The sequence below is a fragment of the Sturnira hondurensis genome, unplaced genomic scaffold (genome assembly GCF_014824575.4).
Source record: "Sturnira hondurensis isolate 20B ecotype Veracruz unplaced genomic scaffold, ASM1482457v3 Scaffold0024822, whole genome shotgun sequence".
Taxonomy (NCBI): domain Eukaryota; kingdom Metazoa; phylum Chordata; class Mammalia; order Chiroptera; family Phyllostomidae; genus Sturnira; species Sturnira hondurensis.
In genome coordinates, this window is record NW_028097453.1 from 4,061,110 (window position 1) to 4,081,717 (window position 20,608).

At 47.5% G+C, this 20,608-nt stretch overlaps 1 non-coding gene across 1 annotated transcript; it reads left to right on the forward strand.

Annotated features, from left to right (window-relative positions):
• Window positions 1–10,046: 10,046 nt before the first annotated feature.
• LOC118982046 (small nucleolar RNA SNORA33) lies at window positions 10,047–10,175 on the forward strand. Its single transcript, XR_005065467.1, has one exon. It is a non-coding gene; the product is annotated as a small nucleolar RNA SNORA33 (small nucleolar RNA).
• Window positions 10,176–20,608: the final 10,433 nt, after the last annotated feature.

Below are 20,608 nucleotides of genomic sequence, written 5' to 3' on the forward strand. Positions count from 1 at the left end.
ACTCGACGCTGAGCTCGGGCCGTGTGGTGTGCATCTAAGCACACGCATGCAGTGCATGTGGAAAATACTCCCAGTCCATCCATCTCAGTTTATGACCCTCCTTGGCAGCCTTTGTTCTGCACTCACATGAGGTCCTGCCAAGTTTATAAATACTTCCTCCGAATGCCAATAAATTCAGTCTCCCCTAATCTTTCATTCCATAGATAAAATCTCATTGAGGCTGCAATAGACACTTAAAGTTAACTGTTTGCTTGATTGATCTTAACACTCTGACCAAAGGTATTTTGAGGGCCTCCTATTCATGGCTCACAGCTGCTCGTCTCAAAAATTTTTGCCTACCCACGTCCGGAAAGTTGGAAACTAATGCACTTGGATGCTGGCCTCTCACGTTGCTCTGTTGAGTGAAGTCAGGGCCATTGATAAAATCCAGACAGCTGACCGAAGGGCCTAAAGAAAATCATTTCTCTGGACACTTGGCTGTGCCTTCTCCGACAGCAGATGGATTTACCAGATGTAACAGAAGCGATTCTCTTTATTTGTCATAGAAGACAAGATTGCCCTTGGTTTCGGTGAGCCCTAAAGAATCATTCAGGCAAGGTCGACGTGTTAACAATATATTGTCTCATATCTGCTTTTTCTCTTACTCTCTTCTGTAACTGGCCAGTTGCTTAGCGTAGCACCAGGCACGTAGGAGACATCTTAAAAGGTGTCTTTTTGTTCTGCTACCACTGAGATTGGCAACCCTGTTTCCTTCCTTGTAGTAATAACTACTCAGTGTCACAAAACTCACTCAGCTGCTTTGTCAGTTTCCAACAAGTGGCTAATCCAGTCCTGGCTGGGTAGCTCAGTGGGTTAGAGTGTTGTGTTGCTTCACCAAGACTGTGGGTTCAATCCCTGGTCAGGACACATAAGACTCAATCAACCAATGAATGCATCAGTAAGTGGAACAACAAATCAATGTTTTTGTCTCTCCCTTCCTCAATAATAATAATAATAATAATAATAATAATAATAAACTGGTTAATCCAGGCTATAATTTTCTTAATTTTATTTTGTTGCCTGACTGATGATTGTCTGATCAATCATTTTTTAAATGCAGTGAAAATGAACATGTAGTTAGTGTGTGGACTATAAGAGTCCACTAACTACATGCTTACTATGTAAGCAGGAAATTACCTTTGAATTCTGTTTTACTTTTTAAATATTTTATTTATTATTAGACAGAGGAAATGGGAGGGAGAAAGAGAGGGAAAGAAATATCAATGTATAGTTGCCTCTCATGCACCCCCCAATGCGGACCTGACCTGCAACCCAGGCATGTACCCTGAGTGGGAATCAAACCGGCAACCCTGTGGTTCTCACAAGCTGGCACTCGGTCCACTGAGCCACACGAGCCAGGGCTACATTCTATTTTATTTTCCTGTTCATTTTCAAATGTGTGCAGGAAGGGAAGACCTGTAGATGCAAGGGAGAAGTGGGCACAAATAGAGGCCACAGGATCTGAAGGAAACATCCTGGTGTCCTGATGGGATTTGGGCAGACCCATCTCTTCGTCTCCTTTCCCCTCCTTTCTCTCGCAGTATTTCTCTTGATCTCTCCCTCTTTCTTTTCTTTTAATCTTCCCCCAGTTTAAAAGCCATTTAAAAGTGGAATCAAAGGGTTATGCCTCCTTTTTCAAAGATGATTACTACCACCTGAATGACATTGACTAGTCATTTTTACCTTGAGTCTGGTACAGTTTAATTACTAATTATTTGAGAATAGGATCTATTTCTTGCCCCCCTCGCCTATTGCCCTCTTGTGCAGCTATAACTCCTAAGTGGAAAAGAAAATGGTTTTGTTGTCAGAACAGAAGAAAGCAATGATGGTTTGGATTACTCTATCTTTTGCCTTTTTCAGTCCCACCCTCCTTTTCTGGTCACTCACACTCACCCTCTGGTGACCACTGAGCAAGGCACTCACCTGGGGTTCCTGCTGGGGAAGGACTAGCTCACAGTAGCCACCTCCCTCCCACAGAAGCCACCTGTGGCCTCCTGGCCACAAGGCCCAGGGTAGGGCTCTGTACACAGCACCATGTCCCCCAGAAAAGAGTACTGACGGGCTGAGGGGCAGATGGCTGACAGGCTGGCCCCCCAGCTCTGCATAGGGAGGATGGCACCACCCGTTCTCAGAGTCAGACAGCTGGCTGAGGGCATCCAGCCCGAGACTGCCCACTGTCAGGAGTGTGGACTTGGCAGTCCTGCATGCCTGGATTCCAGCCCTGCCTCCAGCTGGTAAACCCACTGAGTGAGAGACCTTGGGCTTCTGACTTCATATATCTGAGTCCCAGAGTTTTCATCTGTTAAAGCAGAAACTGGGGTCTCTCGCTCAGGCGTCATCCAGGAGAGAATACACAGAAAAAACCTCACAGAGCACAGAGCAGATGAGAAATTGCAAAGACAGGGGAGGGGGCAGGAGAGGACAAGGGCAGCATCCAGGAGTTAATTTGGGGGCTACGGAGGGTGGGCACTGCTCTAAACAAGCCCCAGACACACCAGGGCCCCAGAGGGGAAGCTGGGACTCTGGGCTTTGGGGGACGGTTATTTTCTGTGCGCACTGCCCCACAGCGCCATCTAGGGGCAGAGCATGCTGGGAACAAATACGGGTCTCAGCAAGGTCCTTGAACCCAGCACAATTCCCCTGTGCCTGTGTGCCCTCTCCCCAGCCCACTTCTGCGGCTTCTCTCCGGCCCCCTGGCCTTTCCCTCCCCAACCTCAGTCCCTATTCTTCCTCTGTCTCCTGTCCCTGATGCGGTGTTTCCCACAGCGGGGCCCTCAGCGCTTTGGACAGAAGGAGTCATCTGTGGAAGTCAGGGAATGACCATTCCCAACCCTTCCCTCCCTCGTCCTGTGCAGCCGGAGGCCGACTCCGTCGATGGCACCGGAAGCCCCGGGGTGGTCACAGCCATGCCGTCCCCGCATGCTGGCCAGGGCCCGTCATGATGTCACGGTGCTCAGGCAGCGGGGTCTTGGCTACCGCACCCACAGGCCTACGCTAGTGGAGAGAGGGATACCTGGGCCCCCTTTCCCCCTGGGGTGACTTCCACTGAGACACCTGTTTTCTAAACGGAGCAAGAACTCTACCCAGAGAGCAGCAGCGGGGTTTTCACTTGAGATGCAAACAAACAAACAAACCACTACCAGCAACGACAGAAAACACAGCCCTCAAAGAGTAAAAGGCTATTTGGGCCCAGTCTGCGTTTTATAAGACTTGCCATGTCCACTCCTCATTCCAACCATGACCTTGAAACAATGCAGGAGACTGTGCCAGACTGCCTAAGTGAACGAGCTGAAAACATCGAGAGTCCCAATTGATGAAAAGGGTGTGGAAGTATTTCCATGTTCCCTAAAATAAGGAGCTCCGCATCCTCACGCTACCCAGAGCTTTATCTTTTAACTGTTTTTTGCCTTCAAATTTGACTCTGCTGCCTCTGTACCAAGGATTACCTGAAGGCCTAGTTTGGGAGGTTTGGGGCTATTATTTATTTTCATTTATTGACTGATTAACTTTACAGAGAGAGAGGAAGGGAGAGAGTGAGATCAATTTGTTGTTCCACTTACATATGCATTCATTGGTTGTTTCTTGTACGTGCCCTGACCAGGGATCAAACCCACAACCTTGGTGTATGGGAACGATGCTCCAACCCACTGAGCTAACCAGCCAGGGCCCTACATTTAACATTCTTAATCTAACCATTTCTGAGTTATCTGAGAACAGGAAAGCTACCCACCATGAGTCCCACGAAGTGTTGGACCAGGAAGAAGGTGCCGATATTAACTTCTATGGAAATATTCCCAACCAATAGGAGCGTTTATATCAATTCAGTCATTATTGAGCATTGACAATGTAGTCTACCTGTGCTCTGTGCTGACTGGTAAATCTACAACGAGCAAAATAGACCTTGTTTCTGCCCTGGCTGATGTAGCTCAGTGGATTGAGTGCTGGCTTGCAAACTGAAAGGTTGCTGGTTTGATTCCCGGTCAGGGCACATGCCTGTGTGTGAGCCAGGTCCATGGTGGGGGGGCACATGAGAGACAACCACACATTGATATTTCTCTCCCTCTGTTCATTTCTTCTTCTCTCTAAAAGTAAACTAAAAAAAAAAAAAAAACTGCCCTGGCTGGTGTAGCTCAGTGGATTGAGCATGGGCCTGCGAACTGAAGGGTTGCTGGTTTGATTCCCAGTCAGGGCACATGCCTGGGTTGCAGGCCAGTTCCCAACGGGGGACACACAAGAGGCAACCATACATTGATATTTCTCTCTCTCTCTCCTTCCCTTCCCCTCTAAAGATAAATAAATAAAATCTTAAAAAAAAACAGACCTTGTCCCCTGTCCTCACAGAATTTATATTTTAGACTCTTTTATAAAATTTAATATTTTTTCAATTCTGTTGTGACTGGCAGCAGAAAATAACAGGGAGGCATAGCAGAGACATCTTCTTTACCCAAAGTACAAAGTAGCAGGCGATTCGAACACATCATTCAGTGCATGGCAGGGACGATGGCAGCGGACTGTCACACACACACCTTATCACATGCATGAAGGACACACTCTTTTTAACAAGTAGCTGGAACAAGAGCTGGCAGGTTTTACTATTTTAATAAAGAGAGAAAATACAGTGCAGAGCCCTCCCTGTGAATGTCTTACAACTGGTGTGAAGAGACTTGCATGTGAGAAAACTAGAGAGCAACTTGAACAATGGAGTCGAGTTCTCCTCTTACCTAGGCAAGAAAAAAACATTCAAAAAGGCTGAACGATCTCTTTCCAAATACACTTATGAAGAGATTTTGGACTCAGGTCAGCATTCTCTCTACACCTCCTTAAATCGCTCTCGTTCTTCTCAAGGGCTAAGCTTTGCTTTCAAATCCCAACAAGTTACGCTTGAAATAGCACCAAGTTTGTTCAATGAAAGTGCTTTGAAAGCTCGGTGGGAACACTGTAACGTGATAATGTCCTAAAACATGCTTACCGCGCATCGCTTCCAAAACATACGTGTTCCTGTGTTTCCTGGCAAATTATGGGGTGCTGATCGAAGTCTGGGGTGTGGAAGAACCCTGAGTATGAACTAATTGTGTTCTTGTTTAATTGTCTTCCCCTGAACCAAATGTTATGAAGCAGAGTCTTCTGCGATGGTGGCGGTCATTAGCAACCTGAAATCTGTTTGAGTTTTACAAATGGTCCAAGTTCAATCAGGGGGGTTAAGCTTAGCAACAACCTATAAATCACGGCGATTCCGATCAAAGCAAACATCTGGAACAAATTGCCTACACGTCCTTCTCATGTCCCCTTGCTGGTGGTCATCCATTACACGTGCAATGGAACTACTCACCCGGGGCGTCTCTCTGTCCAGGGCACCCTCTCTCTCCAACGTCTGCCTAGGAAATGCCTAATCATGCTTCAGACTTCCTTCAAGTGCCACCTACTTGGTGAAGCCATCCCTTAAGTCTCAACATAGCTGCTGCTTCTCAGCATGTGCAGAGAATGTCGCATGTGCCTTGGGTGAGGCAATGGCCTCCTTGCTGTATTATAATTTGGTGCATTAATGCCAACCTCCCTCCCTGCAGCAAGTTTCCTTGGTTCTGGGCAGAAAGAGGTGCCACTCTGCCGCAGACACTCATCTGAGACCTTGGCTGTGGGAACTCATCGAACCTCCGTCGGAACCCTTGACACAGGTCCCTAGATGGGCTTCTTGAAGCCCTGGCTCTGTTGCTGTGGGTCCACAAATTCCAACGTGGGAGTTAGGAGTTTCACGGAGGGAAGGACGGTGGCCCTTGACCTCGGCCTCTCCCTCCGGAGCCACTCACCACCCTCACCCTTTTAGTCACTGGCTTCTCACAGCCAGTGTGCCCTACGGGGTGATGGCAAACTGGAGGGAATGCCCGCTTTAAGAAGCAGTGTTTACGTGCCCAGTTACCTCCCTGCCGCTTGCCTGTTGCCGTAAACACAGAAGACCAGGGATTGTGCTGGCTGCCGATGAACCGCATTGTGACATTTTTGTATGTTTCCTACTCTTCTCATTGGAAGTGTTTATTGGGATTTGTTTTGACTGTTTCAACACTTGAAGGCGAGCTGTGAGATGCAAGAGAAAAAAACCTAAGCCAATAACGCAACATCTATGTGTGATAATATTATAAATTCTAGGTCTGTTTTGAGTCTGACTGCGTTTCCATAAGAAAATGTTTTCTCAAAGTCCAGCATAAAATTGTATCTTGGGCTATATTTTTATCCACAGCTTTGGCTTATGACTCGAGTAGCTTTACTATTCAACACAGTCAATAAACTTCTGTATTGCCAATAACAGAAATTCAATACAGAAAACACCCTTTGTTTAAATTCCATCTGAAGTCTGAAAATAATAAAAATCAAATGCACGAAGGTTTTCGCCTTCTGAGCAGAGTGTCCTTGGCCGCCCTATGTTAAAGTGCATTCTCTCCCTTGCCCCTATTTTATTTTTTCATAGAAATGGTATCATCCCAGCACAGGACACAATTTATGTTTTGCTGTCCCTTCTGCAGTTCCCCCGTGAGTGTGCGAGCTTCGTGAGGATAAGGCATTTCGTCTGTCCTGTTCCCGATGCGTCCTCAGCATCTGCGCCAGAGCCAGGCAACGATTTTTTAGTGAAGGAGTAAGTTTCCTCAGCGGAAATTGCCAAGCAAGAACTGAGGTTTTAAATGTGTAATTCTAATAAAGTGTTTCTCGTTTAAACACATAAACTTCTGGGCAGTCTTTCCAGAACACAGAAATCACCCTCAAGTAACACCCCTTACCCCCAAAACTGCAAGTCCCCGTTTGGGTTTACGGGGCACCAGTGAGGAGTCGTACAGAAACGGGGGTTCTGTCTACGGCCATACCACCCTGAACGTGCCCCATCTCGTCTGATCTCGGAAGCTAAGCAGGGTCGGGCCTGGTTAGTACTTGGATGGGAGAAACGGGGGTTTTGTCTGCCCATCTTGCTTTACCCCTACTCCCTTATGCAATGGACTTCCCTCCACGCTGAAAATGACCTGTTACGAGGGGAGAGTGACCCATTCAGAGACGATGGAATTACGAGCAAGCTCCCCTGTGCTCCACTGTGGACCTGGCTTCCTGCCCCAGGAAACCGAGGGAAATGGCAAATGGCCACCTGTAAACTTTGGGGTTTTCCTGAGGGTGATTTCTGTGTTCTGGAAAGACCACCCAGAGGTTGATCTGCTGTAGGGGTGGGAAAATCTCCCTTCCCATCTCAGATGGTTGGCTGGGGCTCTGTGTAAAGGACAGACTACCAAGAGAAAAACTAACTTGTTTTTTAATATGTGTATCTTGCATGTAACAAATGGGAGTATTCGGAGGTGAGTAACTCAAAGATGTGGCTTAGAATTCAGGCTTATTTGTATTCTCAACAAATGAAATTTTTGTTTTTATTTGTAAAACAGGACATTTGTAGAGACATTGCAAGAGAAAGGAAAGAGGTTCTAGGTTTCCAAAAGCAGCGAAACTTAGTAAGGTAAATAAATGGGAAACTAATGGTAAATAAAGGCTGGTCAGTCAAGTTTTTGGGGAAGGCTGCTCCTGGAACTTCTTCAGGCTGATAAACTATCCTGGTGATTAACTTGTGTCCTTGCTGACACAGTGAGGAGGAGGAACACCTTTAAAAATCTATGTCCTGCCCTGGCCGGGTGGCTCAGTTGGTTAAAGCATTGTCCCGTGTCGGTTCCATTCCCAGTCAGCGCACGTGCCTGGGTTGCGGGTTTGAACCCCGACACTCGGGGCCCACACAGGAGGCAATTGATCAATGTTTCTCTCTCACATCGATGTCCTCTCTCTTCCTCCCTCTCTTTCTAAAATCAATAATCATATCCTTGTGAGTGAGAATTAAAAAAAAAATAATGGCCTGGTTTCATGGCCCAGGGGGAAGAGCTGGGAGCTTCTTATATCTGTCTCTTCTCAATCACCTTCAACCCCCAAATTCCATACTCCATGGTAGCATACCAATGGCATGGTTGTTTCTCTGGGTGTCGACCGCCAGAGAAGACCCTGTCATGTCACCCGGAGAAAGTGTAGTGGCTCTAGGAGAATGCCACACATTGAGACAAAAGAATGCGTCTCCTAAGCACATGTGTGGCCAGTGCCTGAGGAAGCCTGGGTTCCTGGTCCCCGTGTTGTGATACCAGATTCCTGGCCCGAGCCTTGCTTCCTGGGCTGTGTCTTCCTCAGTCTTTGGGGCTGGGCCTCTCTGTCTGCCCTTCCCCTGTCCTGTCTCATGTTCAAGTCCTTGCCTCTGCTCTTTTGTTGGAGGAAGCAAGTAACCCAGAAAGCACTGTTTCAGAGGCAAAATTCTAGAAACAACCAAAGAAAACTCCAGCTGCCACAGTTTAAAGCTCATTAGTGCTTATGGGGAAGACTGCTGAGTATACAATACATTTCAGTGCTGTTTCTGGAAGGGAATTGGGTGATAGCTGTCAACATTTAAACTTCGTCCACCGTTTAATGTGCAGCTTCCCTTTGGGGATTTTTTTCTGTGGCTGAACTTGGACAACTGTGTGTGTTGTGTGCACGTGTGTGTGCACAGACACGTGGTTGTACCAGCTTACACGGGGTGCTTGCAGCAGCATGGGAAGAGCAGGGAGTTAGTAACGACATAAATTCCCATCAATGGAAATTTAGTTAAATGGGGCCATTTAACTAAATGAAGGCCCATTCATATGCTTGGTTAGTTACCACAGAACCATTGAAAATAATGAGAGAGATTTATATGTACTGACTTAGATGTCTAAGCCATATTGTCAAGTAAAAAAAACATCAAGTTACAGGAAATTACAGTATGTTTCTTTTGAGTTTAAATAAATCGTGTGTGTACAAAACATTTTCTGAATGAACCCAAGAAAAACTGCTAATGGGAGTCAAAGATAAGATAATGCTTATTTTTCACTTTCTACTCACCTGCATTCAGAAATTTTCGGCCATGGGCATGATTTACATTCATAGTTGAAATATAAATTTAAGTATAAAAATGCGTGATTGATTTGGCAAAGCATCTCCTGGGTCCCCCGTCCCGAGTCATTGCATCGCTCGGGATCTTTGGTGACTTCCTCACAGTCAATCACTCTTAGGACTTTGGGCAGCAAGGATCTATTGTGAAGCACTGGGTGACCCACAGAACCAGGCGGGCGGGAGCCCTGGCTGCTGGGCCAGACTTGCTGCGTGACTCCTGGGCCACAGAACCGTGGGGAGAGGCCAGTCCCTCCCCTATCCAGGCCCGGCCCCGTGCAACTCATTCCAAACCAAGTCTCACTTGGCTAACTCTGACGTAGAGGGTCTAAGTCACCAGTCTGCCTTCTGGCAGTAAAGGGGCTAGAAAATAGAAAATTTAAAAAAAAAATCTGCTTTGGGAAGGCAGGATTCACCAGGTGGGAAATACCAAAATGCAAGGGGGTGTAATCACTGGGGACAGGTACAGATGACAGATGTCACTACACAGGTTACCTCCCCTGGGACCCTACTCAATGAAACGTATTTTATCAGGGAAAAAAATCTCACTCCAAAACTGCTGGCGTGAGAGTGGACATGAATGCCAGCAGTGATCTGGGCTACCCCATAGTCAGTCATTTCCCAATGAAGCCTGGGACGCTTTCCTGGTAGAAATGACTAGAATCTCAAAGGCTGGAGAGATCCTTCATAATGATAGCTATCATCTAATTCATGCTTCCTGTATGCCAGGCACCATGCCAGGGCCTTTATACATGGGGAGAAGAAAGAAAACTTGCTTTTAAAAATATCACCCACACCAGAAGGAGATAGGTAGTAGGAGATTTACAACAGGGGATTGGCGTGTGGGGTTTGGGGCCGGCGCCCAGGTCTGAGGCCCAGGAGGCAGGCCGTCAGCGAGGCCCCGGCTGGACCACACAGGTGCAAGCAACCTCACCTTCTCCAGAAAGGCCTCAGTTCTGCTCTCAATGCCTCAAATGATGGAGTCAGGCCCACCCACATCTGCTGTGGGGTCATCTCCCCTACAAAGTTAACCCGTGACGAAGCCAGCCAATGAGTCTGCTTACCTGCGCGTGTTTCTGCAGAAACTTTAAAAAGTCGGCAATAGTAAAGGCGCATTCTGAGCCTTAAAGACATTGAAGGCATTCAGGTCCCTGGAAATGGCTATAAGGGCTGGGTCCGGGTGGGCTAACATGGGCAAAGGGGGGCATTTGTAATAATGTCAATGATAAAAAGAAAGTCCCCCCCCCAAAAGAAGAAGAAAAAGAAACTGGCCATAGAAAAAAAATCCATCGATTATAGACTTTAAACACGTCTCCAAAATACCTTCACAGCAACACCGATATTAGTGTTGGGTTGACTAACTAATGATTATTGCCAACATAAGCTAATACTTAAAACTGACCAGCGCGCCTACCTACTGCCAATCGTCCAGAAAACACAGAGGACACTTTTTCCCTTTCAAACTGGGACAGAAAGTTTAATTAGAAAGTCTCAGAGGTGGAAGAAGTGAGCCTAGGGAATGTGGGCTCAAGAAACACGTTACAGAGGACAAAGAAGGGCCCTGGAGGCTCCGGAGAAAGAGCAGCACGGGCGGTGCGCCTGGGGAAGGGGGTGCAGAAAGGCGGGATGCGCCCCAGAGGGGGAGAGAACCACACTGGGTCCTCCGTCCCGAGGATCTTTAAGGGTGGGGAGCTTAGAGGAGGGCCCAGGGGAGGATCTCAACAGAAGAGTCGTCAGCTTCTCCAGGTGTGTCTTTTCAGATCGCGGTCTCTGCTGATTGGTTGGTGCCACAGCATCCCTAGTCCAGCCTCTGGGCCTGGAGCCTGTTCCATTGCCTTTTAGCCCTGAATGTGACATGCTCTGGCCGAAGGACCGTGGACATCCCAGCGGGAGCTCTGAGAGGCCTTGGAAGTGTCTGCCAGCCCCGTTGCTCTCGTGTGGGCCACAAGAATGGCAGGTGGAGGTCAGGGCTCTCCTTTCAGTCTGAGTCAGTTCTGGAGGCTGGAAGGATGGAGTCATGCTGTCCACGTGGTCAGGTCTGTGTCTGGTGAGGACCTGGCTTCCGGTTCCTTCACGGCCGTCTTCTTGATGGGTCCTCGCGTCTCACTTTGGGGAGAGTGTTAATAAACTTCTTCAGTTATGCAAAGCAGGCCAGACTAGGACAGGAGTTACTGGGAGAAGAAAGATTTGCGTGCTTTTAATTAATTCCATTCATGAATCCATTCAGCGAGTGGTTACTGTGTACCTTACCGCATGTTATTGCTCTTGATGCTTGAAATATATCAGGAAATATTGTAAAACAGACCAAGAATCCAAACTGCGTGGAATTTATATTCTTCATGTGATTGAATGGGTGGCAATTTTGAGTTTTCTTTTGGCAGCTGGAAGAGATTGAAGTTTAGAAGCCTGACATCCAGGAAAAGAGCTAAGGAAGACAGATTTTGGGATGGGTTCCAACCTGGTAGTGTAACCAAATGCAGGCCCGGCAGCCTGCTGCTTGGGAAGCCGGTCCTCAAAAGACAGGTGCTGATGTAAAGGGAAGAGGTTTTATTTCAGGTGCCGGCCACCTGGAAGATGGGGAACTCACCTCCCAAAGCCCATCTCCCTCTCGGTGGAGGCGGAGGTTTTTCTTAGGAGGGAGAGGGGACAAAACAGACAGACCAAGGGAGAGGGTGGAAAAGCTCTCTACGTGAGGATGAGCAGTGCATTCTGGTGAGGACAGTGACGGTCCAGTGCGTGTCATCCTGGTTTAGTCGTCCTGGCTTCATGTTGTCCAGGTTTTCCTCCATCCTGGCTCCAAGGCTGAAGGTCAGCAAATATCCCAGAACTGGGAGACCTGAAGGCCGAGGTCTGTATCTTTTGAAGTCAGTCCTAGGATTCCTGTACAATCATGCCGTTCATCCCCAAATTGCATGTTAGAATCCACACTTAGAGAAATGGTGTCAAAAGAACGATGGGGTTGTTTACCACTCCCGCTGTGACAGTGGCAGGTGGGGACCCAGGTACTGATGACCAGCAGGGAACCCTTTGTGCTGCTCACAGACGCTAATAAAGACCCCTGGAGTCTCTGGTCACTCCGATGACCTGCCTGTGATGGTTCGCTTTACCATCAACTTGGCCAGATGACAGCGCTCAGCTGCTCGGACAGGACTGCAGGTGTGTCCCCGAACAGCAAGTGGGGTCCTGCTGCCTCCACCACCGACCTCCAGGAGAATTCCAGAGGCAGAGGTTTGGTGAGAAAGGAGAGGGGTCTTTATGCAAAAGCTTCACAGTTTTGGATAGCAGCTTCCCAGGGGCATTAGTCACTTAAGCCATCAGTGAAGGCTAAACTATTTAACACCTGAGTTCTCCTTTCATTTCCCCCTGTTAGTTTTTAATTATCTAATTCTATAAGATTCATTTACAAACGAAAACAATGTAAGATACGAAAGCTACACAACTTTGGAAGAATGGCAGGCTTCTGCCTCAGAGCTCATTCCCTCTCGATCAGGGGTGTCCAACTCATTTTCACCAGGGGCCTCAGCAACCTCATGGCTGCCTTTGAAGGATTGAATATAATTTCAACTACTTCACAGCTATGGAGTAGTTACATTTATATAGTCCTAAAATTATGTTGGCCCTTTGAAGGCAACCGTGAGGCTGATGTGGCCCCTGGTGACAATGAGTTTGACACCCCTGCTCTAGAACACCCCCGGAATAAACCTGCCACCCCCTGCCGGGCCATCCTAACCCTAGGCTGCACCGGAGTTCCCTCTCCCATCCAAATCAACACCCCTTGGGAAATACAGGCAGCCGCAGCACGATCATCAGGCACCTTTAGGCAGAGGGCCCCTGAGAGCTCATCTCTGCCCTCTTTTTATTTTAAATCTCCTGGCCCGTAACTCCAAGGCATTGGAGGCATTCACTGTAGCCTCGGGCAACCTCCTCCTACGATCTGATCAGATCTCTGTGTGTCAGGCTTCGAGGTGAAGGCATTTTGTAGATGGGGTCGACATCTACAAGGAGCTGACTTTAAGTGAAGGGAGCCACCTGGCCGATGTGACCCAAGTCCCGTGTTGGAAGGGAAAAGCAACAGTGCCTGGAGCCTGCAGCTGCAGCCCCGCCCAGACTCTCCAGTCTGCTGACTTGCCCCTAGACTTGGGCTCACTGCCCCGACATCCTGTGAGCCAATTCCTTGGAAGAAATCTACTGTCCCCACCTTTCCACCTCTATCTCTATATATCGATACCTTTATCCTCACATTGTGGACACACAAAGGGGTTCTATGGAAAGTAACCTCAGGTGGTGATATGATCGTAAATTCCTAACTGGGCCAGGCAGGGTGGGTAGTCAGCCCAGGCACGTAACTTCTTTAATAAAAGGTTTATCTTCGTCTTAAGCAAGTCCTGCTCCTTGTTTCTGTGCATCCAGGTTTGCACACCTTTGAAACGAGCTTAACCCCACTCGAAGAGAGCACGCAATCCTACGTGTCCTGTGACCCAATCCCCACCCTGCTTTCTCCCACCTGCAAGTCCTCTTACCTTCCCTCCTGATCTAAAATGTGTCAAAGCAACTGCAAAACTGTCATTCTCCGGAGCATTTAAGATGTTGCTTCCCGACAACTGTCATCACTTAGGCGCAAATACAATCTTACAGAAATTCTTTACAGGCTTGGTCATTCTTACGTCAAGGGCCGCTGCAGAGCCGTCTTCCCTGGGTCCTGTTTCCCCTGCCAGGCCCCTGCCTGCTGGGCTGGCGGTGCTCACTCCGCCCCAGTTTGTCCTAAGGACGGCCACTACCAAATATCACTAACCACAGGCCGGGGTGTCACCAACTTCAACAGAAGTTTCAGGGGTGATGGTTGGTGACAGCTGGGAACTGGGGCCCTGGGTAGAGCAGTCGACGTAGAGCACCATGTAAGTTTACATTGTACAGTGCAGTTTGACTTACATAAAATGATGACCAGGTTAGATAGCATTTATCATCTCGTACACAGATGTATGTACGTAGAGTATTTTCCTTGTGATGAGAACTCTTAGGGTTTATCCTCTTCACTTTCAGATACTGGATACACATCACAGGGCTATGGTAACTGCAGCTGTCCTGTTGTACGTTACATCCCCAGTCCTGTGGGACTGGAAGTTTGTGCCTTTTTTATTTTTATTTTTTATTTAGTTGGTACCTTTTGATCACCTATATCCAATTTCCTTCCACAAACCCACACCCCACACCCCATGACCACAAATCTCTCTTTCTCTAGAGTTTGGCTTTGTGGATTTTTTTTTTTTGATTCTACATTTAAGTGAGATCGTTTAGTATTTGTCTTTCTGTCTGACTTATTTCGCTGAGCGTAATGCCTATAAGGTCCATCTATGTTGTCACAAGTGGCAAGATTTCCTTGTTTTTCATGCCTGAATAATACTCCATTGTGTATATATACACCATAACATTTTATCCATTTATCTGTTGGTGGGCACTTAGGTTGTTTCCATGTCTTGGTTATTGTAAATAACGCTGCAATGAACATAAGGGTACACATATCTTTTTGAATTAATGTTTTGGATTTCTTCAAATTAATCCCCAGAAGTGGAATAGCTGGATCATATGGTAGTGCTATTTTCAATTTTTTGAGGAACCTCCATGCTGTTCTCCACAGCGGCTGCACCAGTCCGCATTCCCACCCGCAGTGCATGAGGGCTCCCTTTTCTCCACATCTTCACCAGCATTTGTTGTGTCTTGTCTTTTCGATGCTAGCCACTCTAACAGGCACGAGGTGTTATTTTATTGTAGTTGTGATCAATGAAATATTTTTGCCCATATAAGGAAACCAGAAGATGCGATCTCAAAATGCGTTTCTGTGGTATAGGAATTATTTTGAAATAAAGCCATCGAACACCAGGGATTCAGGGATGACTAAGAACAGGGCATAAGATTTCCTTTTGTAAAGGAAATTTCCATTTGTAAAAGGTACCCCTGTGGGCGAGGCCCCACACAATGTCACTGAATGACCTTGTTCACCACCCTTTTCCTGGTCGTTTCCCACTAACTTGCCTCCCCCCATACCCCCCTCAAACTGTCCAGAAGCCCCCAACCCCTTTCCCTTTGTTGTACCCTAAGAAGATGCATAAACCCAAGTTCCAACCACCCCCCTCCCATGGGCAAACACCTCGCACATGCTAGTAAATTTCTCTTTTTCTCTTGTTCACCTGTCTTTGGCCAGTCTCACATACCCAGCCTCAGCTGGATAACCTAAGGTGAGTAAAAGAAAGGATTTTTGTCCCCCCCACACAGAAATGAAAAGTATTTCCACCCAGAGAAAAGATAATGCCCAAAGGTTACCGTTTTATTGACCCTGGGGTTGCTGACCAGTCTGTCACTGACTCGGCAATCTTCCATGAGCCGTCTTGCTCTCTGTGCCTTTAAGTATTTCCTTCTCTCCCGAACCCTTCTGAGCGTTAGCTTCTGGGGCTTCTGTCGTCAGCGAGTTCTAAGTCTCAACATGTTTACATTCTGTGGCGTTTTGAACTTTTGAGAAGGAAAGGGTGAAGGACCTGGGAGGCTGAGTGATCTGGGGGAATCTGAGTGATAATGACCTTATCCTATTTAACTGACACAAAAAACACAGCTGTTCATTATTATTATTGCTCTTTTAATAGAGGAAGAAACGGAGACTCCCCGAGGTTGAAACCCTGCCCAGAACTACATGAATAATTCACGGCAGAGCTGGGGTCCACACCCTGGTCTGCAGTGGCTGTTCGCCCTGTTCTCTCGGTTCTCCGTAGAGCCATTGAACGGACCCCGGGAGTCTAGTTCCCGCACTCTGCCCACATTCCCTCTAGGGGACCTTGACAAGTACTTACCATCTTCTACCCGACAGGACTGTCGGGTTCACTTTTCTACCGTTTGTTTTCTCTTCCAGCTTATCCTCAGGATTCCCACCCCTTCCCCAAACATCCTGGACTTCAGGCCTTCAGCTCCCCAGACACTGGCCCTTCGTCAGTTCGTGAGTACCAGTCTTCAGAAGTGGCGTCCCGAAGTACACTCCATAACACTCTCTGTCGGGCTGATAAATGGGCAGTGGAGAACCACCAGTCATCCTCCTTCCTATAGAAAATGCCCTTCCACTGTGCAGTCTCAGGCGGAGTTCGCCTTCTTGGCGGTCTCAGTCATGGATCCTGTACATCCCCCTCTTGGGCCAACCAAGACCCTGAGCCCTTTACATTGTTGCATTCACCAACCACGAGAACAAATGTCGGAGACTTTCGGGGTTCCAAAGATGTTACTTTATTGGCCAAGTTTAACCTGCGCAGGGGCGAACTCTCCAAAGTGTCCAGAGACACGGTGCCCGCAAGGGCTGCAAAGGAGAATCGCGCCAAACGCTTACAGGCTTAGGGTTTTAAGGAGGCGAGCAAGCAAGCTGGCTACAGAAGCAGATGTGGCGGTTAGCGGTTGGCTCAGGGGCACAATAGGGTTACTGATTATTGGTGAGTTAACTCATGCACTGGCTCGTGCTCCTTTACTTGATTGGTCAGTTGAGCTCGTGCACAGGGTCGTGCACTGGCTGGTGCTCCTTTACTTGATTGGTCAGTTGAGCTCGTACACAGGGGCTGCACTGGCTCGTGCTCCTTTACTTGATTGGTCAGTTGAGCTCCTGCGCAGGGGTAAAATTTCCCTCCCTAGTAACTGTCCAGATGGCTATCTGCCTGACTAACCTTGTTGCTCTTAAACCACATCCTGGAACACACCCCGCTCTTCGGGTGTGTCCCGGAGCCTCTTTGCGTTAGTTAGTACAACACCTTTTGCTTCCTTACAGCTGTGTTCTGGCTAGTTCCCCTTTGCCCTCAACAACATCAGCATTGTTGGTTTTACTACTTCTCGTCCACTCCTGTCGATTTGGCTGAAATAAAACAAGTGTGGGCCCAGATCTAAGAAACCCATGAGAGGAGGGGAACTGCTCACAGCAGTTTCTGTATTTATTTTAATTTAAAGAAAAAAAAATCTTCCTTTGTCAGGCAGCTAAGCTGAGGCAGCTAGTGCAGAAGTTCTAGAAGAAAAAAGACCTAAAAAGCAGAAATGGAGATTTGACTGACATTGCCTACAAACATATTAATGCAGACAAGTCATTTGAAAGATTTGAAGTGAATTTCTGAACCATCAAAACAAAATATCACCACGACACTAGAAAGAAAACTATCTTTTGCAAAACAAACAGAGCCGAATTTTGAAAATAAGTCACTTGTGTTTGACTCCAGAAGGCGTTGAATGGCATGGGGAGTGACTCGTCTGAGCAGCTGGACGCTGGTGAGCGCTGGAGGACGCTGAGAAACACAGCGAAGTCGGCGTTCTACACCAAGAACAGCGCTGACCTCACCTGGAGCTGCTGGGTCTGGGGCGTCGAGCTGAGCGAATTAGGCCTCTTCTGACTGCAGGCGACAGAAACCTAGTCGAACTTGCTGGTCGCCAGGGGCTTCGGGTCCTGCAGAAAGGGCCCAGGCACACCCACCAGGCTGTCTCTGACTCTGCTCCCTTTCAGGTTGGTGTCCATCCCTCCTGCCCCTTCTTCACTGTGGGCAGCGTGGGCAACCCACAAGTCACAGCTGTCTCAGCCCCAGAGACCCGAGGCTCTCTGAACCCCAGGCGAAGGCTCTTGTTGATCCCTCTTAGGCTTGGTTCACCCCCATCTCCGCACGATCAGCTGTGGCCTGAGAAAGGAGTGATGTGACTGTCCTGCCTCGGGTGAGGTACTGACCTTTGAGACAATCCCTATGGCCAGTGGTGAGGGTTGGGGGGCAGGAACGAAAAGGAAATGGCAGATCCTATTCTAAGCATGTGGTCGCTCTGGGGAGAAGGAAGGCGCCCAGAAGAAGAAGGTAGGAAGGTCCTCTCGGGGGCATTCTGAACAGATTGTCACTATACAGGGACAATGAAGGGTTTGGAATTTCAGTTTTTACTCAATAAAAAACACCAAATTGCTTTTGCATTGGAGTGAAAGCATTGTTTCAAATGATTATTTCATGTATCTATGTGCAAAGTGAAGAGGTTTCGTGTATTGTCCTTAAGGGCCGGCAGGAATAGAAGGAGCTCACTGCTGTTTCTGAACAGGTCTCTCCCTTTCACCGCTCCCAGAACTATTGCTTCTTGGCAACCCTCTTTGAGCCTTTAAGTTCAAGGTGATTAGACCATTACTCAGGCTCTGATAGACTCATTCCCTCCCCATCCCCCACGCTATTCCTTTGATCATTGCTTTATTCACTCACTCAACCACTATTTCATGAGTACCTGCTATATCTAGACAATTGTCTAGATATAAAAAGATATGTAGAGAGAACTAAAGCACGTGCCCTGCCTCAAGGGCTACATCGAAGAGGGGTCGTTGGACAAGTAAACAGATTATTGTAAAACGGTACAAGTACGGTGACTAGCTTATTCTTTTTGTTCACTAGCTTCTAGGTCTAACGAACAACATGTCCCTTTGCACCTGAGAAAGCTCATTCATCCTGCCTACTGATGTCCGCATTTTTTTCAGGCAGGGACTAACTTCCATTTTCAAATACAGAGAAGGGTTCAAGTGCAAATGCCCATGAGACTGTTCCACATTCACACCAAGGAAAAATGGCTGCTCTTTATGTCCTTCCTGGTGAGCAGTAACCAGGTAAGGCATCATTCATACTGAGCCACTGCTTTTTAAAATTATTTTTTAAAAGATTTTATTTTTTATTTTTAGAGGGGAAGGGAAGGAGAGAGGGAGAGAAATCCCAATGTATGGTTGCCTCTCATGTGTCCCCTGTAGGAACTGGCCTGCAGCCCAGGCAAGTGCCCTGACTGGGAACCGAACTGTGATCATCTGGTTTGCAGGCCAGCACTCAGTCCACTGAGCTACACCAGCCAGGGCTTCATACTGAGCCACCTTTAAAGGGGAAAGGGGGCACTACCCCAATGAGACCCCAGAATAACAGGCATAAGCAAGGACTATTCTGGGCAGAGTGGGGCACATTTTCAACAAGAATTTGATAGGAGATTTTTGAAGAGCTGGGAGGAAGGGAGCATGGAAGGAAGACTATGGCAAAGAGGGTCCAAAGATCAAATCCCCCTATTTACATGGCCACCAAGGACCAACAGCGGATGAGGAGGGTATTCAGTGCCACGTCCAATGCTAACCATGTCGGCTGACAAAGTCACGGCATGAGGACTACGACTTCACAGAAGCGTGTTCCGGCCTGGTGGACGTGGCATGAGTGGATATGTGGTGTTGATTTTAATCTTGCTGTCTCTTGGTGTTCTGACCTTTACCTTTCTGATAAAAGGGCCCACAATGTCCAGTGAATTCAGGGGAAATAACACTTCCTTCCCTGACCTGATTAGGCAATTGCAGGATAAGATGATATCAGTTAGTAGGGGGCCTGGAATACCCAAGGCAGCCCCCTTAAGTAAGTCCCAAGGCAAATCCCCTCTAATGAAATAGGCCCTGAATGTCTAAAGTTGTTGGAATAACAGCCCCTCCTTTACCTTGAATAGGGATATATATCAATTAGAATTAGACAGGCAAAGAAACAGGAGAAGCTGATTAGCTATTAAGCATGTAGAAAACAGTTACTAGGGAGAAAGAGTTTATAGTACACAGAGAAACATTTTAGACAGAAAAGGATAGATGGCTAAGTTAGACATCACAAAGGCCTTATGCTCGGTCTAGCGTACATTTTGCCCCATGTCAAACTCTGAGAACTTTAGTAAACAATAAGACATTCAAACTCTATACATAGAGCTATTTCAAATTGTCCAATTAATGGTTCTCCTGGTCAAAATAACTTTTGTTTAACATAACTGAAACTATGGGAACTTTTGTACTTTTCCTGGTTACCTTTGTATTGATTTTTTCTGCTTAATTGATCATGCTATGCACTTGTAAATGTTAATCACTACCAAAAATGAAAATGTAAAAACCTGCTTGTACTTGTAATAAACGGAACAGAGCTTCACTGTCCTTTGAGGCGTGTTGTCATCTGTTACCCATCACTGACGCCTTACCCACCTTTCAGGAATCCCTGGACCCCGCTGCAGCTGGACCGCGGCAATTCAGGATGGGGAAGCCTGGGTTAACACGGACACATTTTTGAAGTCCACCTGTTTGTGCAGGTAGGCGGCCGAGACCATGGAGAGTTGGGAGTTTTCCACGGAGAAGGGCAGTGTTGAGCCATCCTCGGTCGCTAACATTCAGCCCTAGGTCCTCATGGAATCTGGTGCAGAGCAGCAGGTCAAGGTCATGAGCTGCTCATCAAAGGTCGAGAACTCAGACCCTGGGCACACTCCATATGCAGGACCAGCCCCTGCTTGGTGAACGGATGCTTCTAGAAGACAGAGGGTGGGCATGGGCAAGGCCAGCAAGCAAGACCAAGGAGGGTAGGAGCTCTGCAGACAAACGATGTATTTTCCCAGTTTTGTTTAAAGTGAGAAACCCACAGAAGAAAGAATGGGGTGTTGGGGTGGGAGGCACGATGGAGAATTAATTGACAAAAAAAGAACAGCGAAGAGAGGCTTAAGTGAAAGCTTTATATCCTGATCAAACTCTGCACAGTATTCTGTTCCCTGGAAGGGAAGGAGTCGGTGCTCCCTTCCATCCAAGTGA